Below are 12,873 nucleotides of genomic sequence, written 5' to 3' on the forward strand. Positions count from 1 at the left end.
GAATGATTTGTGATCGAGCCTTCATTATTTCATTTTAAGAGATTCCCACCCCTCTTGGACTCCCATCTCTTTAAGTCTTCCTGACCACGGGACTCTACCCAACATAACTTTAAGTCTGTTAAAATCAGCTTTCCTAGAGTCAAGTCTATACGTCCTACTACATCAAGGTCTTCTCTTTCCCACAATTGAAAATTCCAAAAGCACATGGTCAGTACTACCAAGTGTACCCACTACTTCCACCTCATCTACCAGTTCTTCCCTATTGATGAGAATCAAGTCTAAAATAGCAGACCCCCTGGTTCCCCCCCCCTCTACTTTCTGGGAAATGAAGCTGTTGGCAAGACAAGTTAAGAATTTAACAGAATTTGTAATTTTAGCAGAGTTGCTCTTTCAACAGATATCTGGATAATTGAAGTCACCCATGACCACTGTTTCCCCTCTCTTTGAAAATTGTGTAATTTGGTCTAGCAGTATCTCATTCAAGTCCTCTGACTGGCTTGGTGGTCTATAGCAGACCCCCACAATAATACCACTCTCATTTCCTACTCTTTTTATATTTACCCAAATACACTCAACTGAACTTTCATGCTCAGGTACCTGTATTTCTTCACAAGTATAAAGATTCTTAACATATATTGCTACACCTCCCCCCTTGTTTTCTTGTCTGTCCCTTTTGAATAGATTGTACCCCTCGACTAGTATTCCAATTGTGAGTATTATCCCACCAAGTTTCTGTGATTCCTATTAGGTCATACCCCCTTTCCTCTATTAGGACTACTAGTTTCTCCTGCTTGTTTCCCTTACTCTGTGCATTGGTATAGAGACATCCTAATTGTAATTTCTTGTGTCTTCTCATCTTGAGTTCTTGCCATCACACCATGTTTAGAACAAAATCCTAAGCCTGAAAAAGAAAGCGCACACCTAAATGGTGGTGCAACACCTGAAGATTTATACTAAAGGGGGGGGGGAACGCACGCCTAAAATGACACAACCAACTACATCCCTAAGATGCTTCAACTAGAAAGGAACTAAAGATTCCAACAGTTCTAAAGAATTTAACTATCTTTAACCGCTCCTAGCGAAGCGGATTAAATAATTTGTTAAGGGCCCCAAGGGCAGGCCCTGTCTGTGATGAGGAAGGGTGCCGATTCGGCCCTACGATTGTCAGTCTGGCGGCAAGGGACCAATTGCAAGCCGCGCACAGCATGGCTCGCAATTGGTCCCTTGCAGCCGGACTGACTAATCAGGAGGCGATCCGCCCCCCTTCCTGCTTGCCCGCAGCCGCCTGGCCGCCGCCAGTACCTGCCTCGGGTCCGAGAGGGCAGGTCGCCGCCGTGCCGCCGCAGCCTTGCCTCCAGCACCACCACAGGCCCAGGTAGGCCGCGCCGCGGGGGGGGGGGGGCCACGACGAGCCAGATCCGGCTCACGCGCCGCCCCACGCCCGCGCCGGCCCCGGAGACTCCCGAGCCTGCTAGCGTCCGCTGCTTTCAGGGTGCAGCGGGCTTATTTATTAGTTTAACTATAAACTCTAAGAACTGTAACAACTATTACAACAAGAAACTGAACTACTTATCAAAACACGGATCGAGAGTGGTTCTACAGACCTGTCATTCCCTAAGAGGTAGGACTACAGCAGGGTGTCTCCCACGGCACAGGAAAAGAAGTCAAAATTAAGTCCTGCCTCCCTGTTAAAGTGGTGGGAAAACACCCACTGAAGAAGTTCTCCTGGATCTCAAGGGAGAATGGCAGAGGAAAAGTGCAGGACTGCTTGAAATGACCAGATTGTTTCAGAGATTGCTCCACAACTGAATGAAATTCACTGTATGAAACATCCACGCCTGTATTACTTCATTTGGAATTGGGCTAAACATTGATAACATCTGGTTTAGAACAGTAATGTGAAAGGGGCCCACAGAATGTTTACTATAAGGATACAAAACAGCTGAAGACATGACTTTCACATGTTACAACATATGTTGTAGATACAAGCACAGCTTCTATTCCAACAACATGTGATTGATCTGTTATTCAAACAAGAAACTTATGTCCGGTTCAGATCACCTAGAAGTACAAGAGATGCAGATCTGCTTTTTATCTTAATGCATGTTATTTCTGTATGCAACAATAATAGCCCTGCTCACATGTCACAGTACACACATGTACATCATGCATCTATATGTGTAAATCTGTTTATAAGAACTCAGGTGCGTTCACTTTCATCAGGAAGAGGATGGAGACAAACCTGGACTACTTCCTTAGCCTCCCACATGGTCAAGCCACTAGGCACAGAGGTGTTACAGACGCACCTTATAAAGGTTTAAACAGCAACTGGCAGCTCAGTAGCATCTGGTCCTTTAAGAGTCAGACACAAAATGATAGCTGGTCCTTTGATAGGTAGTTCTCTGACAATCAGATGTTGGGAGGGAAAGGGACTGAAATCATTCAAAAGATATTATTACTCCTTCACAGGCTTGGCCACAACCTCATAGGGCTTCTGGGTAGAGAAAGGTCACTGGGTATGTCTCTGTTCTGGCTAGGCATCTAAAAGACTTGGGGGAAGGCTTCTATTTCAGTGGAGAATATGGTATGGGATCCTTCCCTATCTGAGGCCAAGGGAAGGCAGTTCAGCCCAACTGAAGAACATACTCTGTGAATTCTAACCAACTTACTCTTACAATTCCTAAAACAACTTTTAATTGATTGACTCAGTTCTTATAATTAGTATTGCCCAGATGTAATTATTTAAATTCAAATTATTTATCCCAATAACTCATATAATGGTCCAGTGTAACTTATCCAAGAAGTGCTAAATTTTCAGATAAAATGTTCTCTACCATACCTTTGCTTCAAAAGATATTGGTTCTCAAAGTTTCCAGGATATGGTGTAAAAATCCTAGTAACCATCTATTAGTATTATCTGTCATCACACCAATGGAAACCCGTGTAGCCATCATGGTGTAGGGGAACCATCTTGGTGTGGTGAAGAGAGGCAGACTCTACTCTGGAGAATGGTCTGATTCCTCACTCTGCCACCTGTAGCCAGCTGGATAACCTTGGATCAGTCACAGTTCTCTTAGTTCTCTCAGCCCCACCTATATCTTAGGTGTCTGCTGTGGTCGAGAGGAAGGATAGGCAATTGTATGCCATTTTGAGACTCCTTAAAGTAGTAATAAAAAAGGGTCCAAAAACAGCTCTTCTTGTGAATTCTTCAGCCCTTTCTGAAGGTTAATGAGCAACTAAGTACTTCTTGTGGAACTTCTCACTACTCCAAGATGCAGACAAATAGAATGACTACACAGAGATATGTTGCTAGCTGGGTCTATGTTCTAAATTATCTGAAACTAATAATTATCTGAAACTAAAAATGACACCTGTTGTGAGCTCTAGAAAGGGTGTGTGTGTGTGACAAGGTGTAGTAGAGGTGGTGAGGGCTTTGGTTCCTGCTCTGGAACTGACTGAGTTCACATCACTGAGTGGGGAGGACAGAATCACTCAACCCTGCATTGGAGGGGGGGGGAATATGTAGCACTGAAGTGTCTGAAGGTCAACTTCACAGGTACCTTTAAATACTTCCCAGCAGATTCCTCTGAAGCTCTCAGCAGCCTCCCAAGGGTATGCAGGGAAGAAGATCTTCAGGATCACCTGCTTGGGGGGGGGGGTCTTTAATGCTTTCCCTTTAGATATGAGGTGATTGTAACCTGACCCAACTGCCACCTCCCAAAGCAGATGCCGCTTGGCTGGGGAATGGGTGTAAGGTATGACATCCTCCAAGTTCCTGATGTCACACAGAAAAGATGTCAGCATATCAGAGAATGCTGCATCTCACACCTGCTCCTGGCAGCCACTGCTTTAAGAGGTGAGTCACTGCCAATACAGCTTGCCTTTTATATAGTAGAGCAGGGGTAGTCAAACTGCGGCCCTCCAGATGTCCATGGACTACAATTCCCACAAGCCCCTGCCAGCATTTGCTGGCAGGGGCTTGTGGGAATTGTAGTCCATGGACATCTGGAGGGCCACAGTTTGACTACCCCTGTAGTAAAGAATAGTGGATAAGGTTGTCAGGTCTTTTAGAACAGCCACTGAAGGATGGGGAGGTACATTTACTGGGAACAGAGAGGAATGCTGGAAATTAATGTGACATACCTATGTGACCCGGAAGTGACATAGGTATGTTGGGGGCTGATACACTGGTTTTGGGACAAAACTCTATGAAGGAATTCATTTCTACTGTAGAGTTTTCAAAAAGAAAATTGACCTTCGCCCCCAGCACCTCCAAGAGCCTCTTGTGGCACAGAGTGTTAAGGCAGCAGTCATGCTGTCTGAAGCTGTCTGCCCATGAGTCTGGGAGTTCAATCCCAGCAGCCGGCTCAAGGTTGACTCAGCCTTCCATCCTTCCGAGGTTGGTAAAATGAGTACCCAGCTTGCTGGGGGGTAAACGGTAATGACTGGGGAAGGCACTGGCAAACCACCCCGTATTGAGTCTGCCATGAAAACGCTAGAGGGCGTCACCCCAAGGGTCAGACATGACTCGGTGCTTGCACAAGGAATAACTTTACCTTTATCTTTACCTATGTGGCCCGGAAGTGATATGGGGGCTGATACTCTGGTTTTGGGACAAAACTCTGTGAAGGAATTCATTTCTACTGCAGAGTTTTCAAAAAGAAAATTGACCCTCGCCCCTAGCACCTCCAATGTGCTTCCATTATTTCCAGGTCACACAGGCATTTTTTGTTAATTTCTGGTGTTCCCCGCTTTGGGTGTGGCTAGCAGCAGAAAGGTGAGGGCTGAAAGCAGGAGACCCTAATTCCCACCAGTGGGAGGTCTGGCATCCCTGATGTGAAATTACATCATGCATGCATGAAGCACACAGACAACATAACTGGATTGAATCAGGGCCTCCAACAATTGTATGGAGTTAGGGGTGAGGGAGTAACTGGCCTACGCCCACACACTGTTTGAACCAGTCTCCAGGTTGTTACATATGGCAGGATCCTGATCTATGGTATGGCATACTGTCTCCAACAACCAGTGGTACCCCTGAATAGTCTAGGCTTGTGTGTAAGCCAGGCATTTAAACATCTGCCAAGACTCTGCTGGGCCAGATTCCATCTTCTTCTCAGCCACAGGTTTGCCATGACAGTTGTAGCCTGAGACAGGCATTGCTCTCCTCTGAGTGCCATCTTACAGGTCCTGCAGAAAGTTAACAGCTACAACAGGGCCCTTAGTTCTTCCCTCAGCCATCCCTGATGCCTCATTCCACCAAGTTGGGGCCAGAACCTAAAAGGCCCTGGCCCGGGTCAAGGCCAGGCGAGGTTCCCGAGGGCCCGGGACTACCAGTAAGTTCATATCCGCAGAGCAAAGAGTGGGGGGCATAAGCAACCAAGCAGTCCTGCAGGTAAGCATGCCCCCATCACACCCCCATCACCAGCTCAGCATGACCCCCTTTTCCCCAAACCCTATAAAAAACTCTGTGTCCAGTCAAAGTGTGCATCTTATTCGGGACCCATTCACATTACCCTACATGCTGGTCGTGTTGACTCATTCCCTGAACTCACCGGTCTACAGGACCAGTAAATTTACTTACTGCAACTCTCTTCCCCCTTTATTTTCCTATCTGCTCGAATGCTAGTGTGCTGGATATATTTTTATTTTCCTTCCAATAAGGATTGTTATTTTTTTTACTATATCTGTTGTCTGCCTTGAGTTCTAAAGGGTGTAATCATATCGTAAACATTGGCAAATGATCCATTTCATGATGTTACCAAACGTGTTGCAAGCAATTCCACACTGCTGAATACACAAATCTTGGGACACTGTGTATGCATTTCTATTAACAGAATTGGTGGAGAATGCAGGCAGTTCCCCATGGCTTACTTGTGAGTAAAGTGGATCTACCGCACTCTCAAATAACACTGGATGTAAGGGAAAAGCCCTTAATGAACTATTGGCATTTGTCTGTGTGACTGTGCTCCTGAAAGTGTGTTTGCTAAAGGGTGGGCTCTCTCTTTTCCACTCTTTTCCTATTAGAGGGGACTGATTGGCTGATTTTTAAACAGGCTGGATAGCCATCTGATGGAGAGGCTGATTCTGTGAAAGTTCACTGGGGTGGTAGGTTACAGTGGATGAGCGATAGGGTTTGTGAGTATCCTGCATAATGCAGGGGGTCGGACTAGATGAACCAGGAGATCCCTTCCAACTCTATGATTCTTGCAAGCAATTCCCCACTGCTGAATATACACGTGTGTTAGGACATGTGTGTATGTGTTTCTGGTAACTAACTGGTGGCTAGAGATCTCCTGAGGTTACAGCTGATCTACAGGTGACAGAAATCAATTCTCCAGAATAGCGATCCCCAACCTGTGGGCTGCGGACCACATGTGGTCCTTCGACTAATTGGAGGTGGGCCCCGAAGGATGCCTCCCCCCCCGGCCCTTTACTTCATCCCCCCCCCAGGCCCTTTACAACACACTTCGGGTGTCATTGTCTCCCATCACTCCCAGATGGGACTATCTCGTTGCAGAGAAACAAGCTCAGGGTTCCCATTGATTTGTCATTGTCATGAGTTAAAATTTCCATGAAAATAAAATGTTCCTTATGTTCATTGTTGTGGCATGTCTGTATCTTATTTTGAAGGGATGTTAAAACATTACCATAGCGATCAGAGAGCGTTAGGGCAGTGGTTGAGAGCAGAGGAGTAAACTACCCCCCCCACCGGGCCTCAGTAAAAGTCACTGAGTGGTCCCCAGTGACTGGTCCCCGGCGTTGAGTGGTCCCCGGTGATAAAAAGGTTGGGGACCACTGCTCCAGAGGATAAGTCCTGCTTTGGAAGATGGATTCTATGGCATTACACCCAATTTAAATATTTCGCCTCCTCAAGCCCCTCCCCTTCTCAGGCTCCACTTCTGAAATCTCCAGTTATTTCCCAATCTGGAGCTGGCAATCCTAGTTTGAAATGATCTGACTTGTCCATTTTCTTCAAGGCTGTAATTATTTATTGATTGATTTAAACTTAACCTTTATTCCCAACAGGAACTCAAAGTGGCTCACAACACTTTTCCTTCCTCATTGTCTTCTCACATCAACCTTGCAAAGTAGGCTTGGCTGAGAGGCCTCTGTCAGAGTGCTCAATTTCCCAATAAGCCAAATTTCTGTATAAGAAAGTTTCTTTATTAAGAATGATAAAAACATCCATTATTATATATGCATAGACAGAACTGAGGTCCTTTGTCCATGTACAGAGTATATAACCCAATGCAAGACATACTCCTTGGGAATGTAGCTATGCATTTCAAAGACAGATTCAACATATCCGATAACCTAAACTACAAAGGGGAGCTTTAGAGGTCCAGGGGAAGGAGGAGAGGAAGGGGAAGGGGGAATGGCTGTGAGAAAGCTAACTGTTATAAACTAAACAACAGGATGCAACCTTGAGGTGTCAAGACAGGCATCCGGGGAATATCACAGATCAAACATCAGAGAACATGACAGAAGTACCCAGGGGAGTCTGACAGCAAGCTTCCATGGCAGAATGGGGAAATGAACCTGGATCTCCCAGATACTGATTTGAGACTCTAACCAATGCACAACATTGGCCGTAATCACTTAAGATATAACATGAGATAAATAAGTATTTCAGTGTTTTATATTTCTCCACACTTTTACATTCAGTGACAATAGTTCTGTTTCATCTGTGAATGTAGTCAACACATAGCTCATTAACACACAAGCCTGAGCAGAGTTATCCCTTTCTAAGTCTCCTGGAATAAATGAGTTTCAAAGGGTATAACTGCTTAGGCTTGGTCTGAAAGGCACTGACTTCTCTTGACACGGCTGATGGCTGGTTCTGAGGCTGGCAATTAAATCAACTCCCCAGTCTCTACCAGCAAGGAATATTTACTGGCTGACCAAAATTCTTGACCAACATCATTTCTAACTTTTTTGCTCTTTCAAAATCTCAGTAACTGTTGTTGTTCAAAAACAATGAGAAAAATCAACAATCAATCCTTCATTATGGAAGCATAACATTGTCATGCTAAGGATCAACTCATTGAAACACAGAAATATACATTCTGGTTGATGGTGCATCGCCAACTAGACTTTATGCATTTTCAACTAGACTTTGTTTTGGAAATCTACTTTTCTCATAAACAAGCAACAAAAAGAACTGGATTTTTTCTATCGCTGTGGAAAGTAAACCAGACTACAATCTCATGTTTTATAAATCTGGCAAAATCTGGCAAAATGGTAAACTACTAAAGAATATATTGTCATTATCTGCTGGGATTATATTATCTTAAGCATCAAACATGAACAAGACAATTTTATGTGCAGAAGTCCTATACTTTGCTAGAGAAATCAAAAGTACATTGTAAGATATAAACTTTTAGCATCAATTGCCAGCTCTGGGTAATACCTGGAAACTTTGGGGAAGATGAAATATAATTCTGGAAGAACTACAGGTGGGGTTACCTCTGATATGAAGTTTTGTTTCTGCAGTTTTCCATGCCTTTTTAGAAAGCATTCTGCTAAAGTATTTAGTACTTCCACATTTAATCTTGTGTTTCTACATTACACATTTACAACAACCCAAATACAAAGAATGTAATTGGTAAATTCTCTTGTATGAGTGCCACTGCAATAATTGGAAGCTTCTTATAGCACATAGAAGAATTTATTGATAGATTATAGCTCAAAGCTACAGTCCAGCCTAATCTTATGCATACAAATCTATTTAAATAAATGGGACTTAAGCAAATGGCACTCTGTGATGATTTGTGGACATAATTTACAGACTGTTCTTTAAGTATTTTTTATTCATCTAAAGCAGTGGTCCCCAACCACCTGGCCACGTCCCGGCACGTCCCGGCACCGGGCCGCGACTCCCTCTCCCCACCCATCCCACAGTCAGAAACTTCCCAGGCCGCAAGCAAATTGGCCGCCAAAGTGTCCCGGCAAGCTTCTTTTTGCGGGAGGGGGGGGAAGGGAAAAGCGGCCGCCACCGCATGTCCGCATGCACGGGAGTGCCACGCCTGCATGTTTGCTGCCGCACATGACGTAAACGCGTATGCGACGCACTCCCATGCATACGCACAAGCACGAAACTGCTGCACAGTTTCTGATCTAAAGCAGTAGTCCGCAACCTTTTTAAGACTGCGGACCAGTGGGGGGGGGGAGATCTGGCGGCCGCACATGCGCGTTTGTGTCATGCGCAGCTGAAAACGCGCATGTGCAGCAGTTTCACACGTGCTCGTTTTGCCCCATGCGCGGCCGCAAATGTGCAAGTGCGTCAGATCTGGCGCATGCGCAAAACTGTTATGCATGCGCTTTTCCGGCTGCGCATGGCACAAACGTGCATGGGCTGGTGGCCGCTTTTCCCTCTTCCCCCCTCCCGCAAAAAGAAGCTTGCAGAGCCGCGAGCTAATCGGCCGCTTTGTCGGCTGATTTGCCTGCGGCCTGGGAAGTTTCTGACTGCAGGGGGGGGGGGAGAGGGAGCCGCTGCCCAGTGGTTGGGGACCACTGATCTAAAGCACTCATAGAAAAATTATCAATTTACAGTTTATGATGCAGTTTCCAACAACAAAATATACCCACATTAAAAACTAATTTAAAAATCTTTTACTGTAACAAAATAACAATATGATGAAAGATAAAATGTGTTTAAAAACTTCAACAGTGGAATAAATAAAAAGTATTTTCAAATATTTAATAGTTTTCATTGCAATAGCCAGAAACAAGCAGCAGACTGAAACCTAAAACCCACCATACACATTTACTTGTAAAATCAATTAAATGATCTAGGAGGCCAGCAGGAACAAAGAGACAAAATATACACTGAAAGATATAAAAATAGCCCTCTGAAAAATCCTAGGCAAGCAAATAGAAAAAGTTTTTCTCTTTGCCAAAAAGACATCAGTTTTACCACCAATCCAAAAGCCTCAGGGAAAACTATCTTAATGGGCACCTATCTCACCTTCGGAGGTGCGAGTACAAAAAACCATGGCCTCTGATGAAGATTACAACAGCTGTCTGCTGAGAATAAGGAACCCACTTTCGACTGCAAGCAGCAGGGGACAGGATATGTGCACAACTAGCAGGCTAGGGCAATCCCATACCTCTTCTTGACTTCTTGTTCTGTCTCCCAGCAGATTGGAAGTGTTGGAGTGGAACCCTTTGAGGCTTCTGGCTTGCTGCCTCAAAGGGTGTCTAGCTAAGTGCTGGATTTTGATGGCAGGACAGCATCTTCAGGTGGCCAGGCCAGCCTTGGCCTCTTATGGGGTGGGAGTTACAGGGGAGCACAGGCAGCCTGTGAGGCTGTTTTTAAAGCAGGCTTAGGGAGATGCACTGTGCTCTTGTTCCAGAGCCTAGGTAAGGAGGATGGAGGGTGCTTTCCAGTCCTCCCCCAATCTTATACTGAGTGGAAAGGTTGGTGGATTCTTTTTTTTTTTTTTAATCACGGGAGTTGATTTTTAGGTGTTTAAGATAAATATAATAACTACTGGGTGGAGTTCAGTTTTGACAGTTTCCAAATAATGCACATTACAATCACGACAGCTAGAGTGGTGTAGTTAAAAGTGTCAGCCTAGGATCTGGGAGTCCTAGGTCCGAATCCCAGCTTGGGCCAGTTATTATCTCAGCCTAACCTATCCCTAAAGGGTTGTTATGAGGAGAAAAAGGAGGAGAAAAGAAAAATGTAAGCCACTTTGAGTCCCCATTGGGACCCAAATCTAATAAATTAAATAAATAATTAAATGGTAACTGGCCTGCCAAGAAGAGTGACAATCCCCCTCAAACAGGATTGCTTGCAAGAACATGATTTTGCATGTTTCCTTAAATAGACACACAGCAGCCATGAGAAAGTCATTTAATAGAATTTAGACATAGGGATGATGGTGTGGGAAGCATGTAGGAGCCAAACAGGAAGAATAAAGCAGGACAGGTGCAAAAACCCATAAAGCTTCAAAGCCACCCATGCCTTCATAACATCCAAATAATTCACAGCTAAGCTCTCTACACCACCTACAAACAGCTTGCTTATGAAAAGTGCTTGGTAGCTAGAACTGATCTAGAATGTGACAGCAAGAATATTAACCAGAGCATGGCCCACACACCAGATAACTTTAATTGTTTAACAACTTCATTGGTTTCTGGGCCCAGTTAGAACTACCAGTTTTGATCTTTAAAGCCCTAAATAGCCTGGAGCCAGGATGGCTTAAAGACTGCCTCCTCCTGTATGAACAAAGTCTCAGTTAATGGCTCTCAGCATTCTACAATTCCATATCTGTGGAATAGGCTGCCTAAGGAGGTGGTGAGCTCCCCCTCACTGGCAGTTGGATACACACTTTTCTTGGATGCTTTAGGATGCTTTGGGCTGATCCTGTGTTGAGCAGGGGGTTGGACTAGATGGCCTGTATGGCCCCTTCCAAGTCTATGATTCTATGATCTGCACATCAATCTCCAATTTGGGTCTATTTAGTTTCTTCACAATGTTTATCCCGGGAATTAAACCCAAACAAATAGTAACCATATAAACTAAGCTGGTTATTCCTGCTTGGTTCTTAAACCTGTTAAGCATCTTCATTATTCAGGGGTGGTTTGCCAGTGCCTTCCCCGGCACGTTTACCCCCCAGCAAGCTGGGCACTCATTTTACCGACCTCGGAAGGATGGAAGGCTGAGTCAACCTTGAGCCGGCTGCTGGGATTGAACTCCCAGCCTCATGGGAAGAGCTTTCAGACTGTATATCAGCTGCCTTACCACTTTGCACCACAAGAGGCTCATATGAATGAACATGTTCTATGTGAATGTTCCAAAATGTTTTATGTGAACCACCCAGAGCCTTAGGGAAGGGCGGTATAAAAATATAAATAAATAAATAAATAAATAAATAAATAAATAAATAAATAAATATCTATATGTATGGACTGATAATTTCCATTTCATTGTATATGAAGAAGTGTGTGTGCACAGAAAAGCTTACACCTTGACTAAAACTGGTCTTAAGAGTGCCACTGGACTCAAACTTTATTTTGCTTAGTCTTAGGTCTGATCTGTCATTTATGCAGAGTTGGTGGGTAGCTGGCTATGTAAAATTGGGTGCTCCCAGTGGTGGTACTGCAATTATAGAGCTCCCTCTAGTGGCAGAACCCACTTGTTCCCTCAGGCAGAAAATCAGGATTGCTGTCTGGGGGGGAGGGCAACCCACGTAGAATGGCAGACTACTGCACTCATTCTGCTATCATTTAGCTGTTTAAATATTCTTTTAAGCCTTTTAAAATCATTATTCTTTTAAGTCTTTTGATTTTATGTTTATACTCCATCTTTCTCTCCAGTGGGCACCCAAAGTGGCTTACATCTCCCCCCATTTTATCCTCACAACTATGTGAGGTAGGTCACAGTGAGGCTGTCAGACCATGGCAGGATACAGATATGAACTTGGGCTCTCCTAACTCCTAGTTCAACCCCAACCACTATACCTAGGATGGTGCTATCAGCCGGGCTTTTCACCAAGTGTGAATATAGTGAGACTGCTGAAATTCTCCAATAGTCAAGAAGTGGCTATCCCACTGGACTTCAGAGCAAGCAGGAGAGGAGGAGGAACTCAGTGCTAGGGGTAGCCTGCTTGCAAACTGAACCAGTTCATGCAGGTTGGGGCCCTTCAAATCTCCTTGAATGGGACCACAAACTTTGTTCTGCTGTTTCAGACCATCTGGGCTACCTACCAGAATCTAGTGTAATCCTAAACAAAGTTATACCCTTATTTTATTTATCTGCTTGTTTGTTAGATTTATTTCCTACCCGATTGCAACAGGTTACATAAAAAACAACAATGACACCAACATTGAAAGTTAAAACTGTCCATACCCCCATTACAAAAT

The sequence above is a fragment of the Paroedura picta genome, chromosome 3 (assembly GCF_049243985.1).
Source record: "Paroedura picta isolate Pp20150507F chromosome 3, Ppicta_v3.0, whole genome shotgun sequence".
Classification (NCBI taxonomy): domain Eukaryota; kingdom Metazoa; phylum Chordata; class Lepidosauria; order Squamata; family Gekkonidae; genus Paroedura; species Paroedura picta.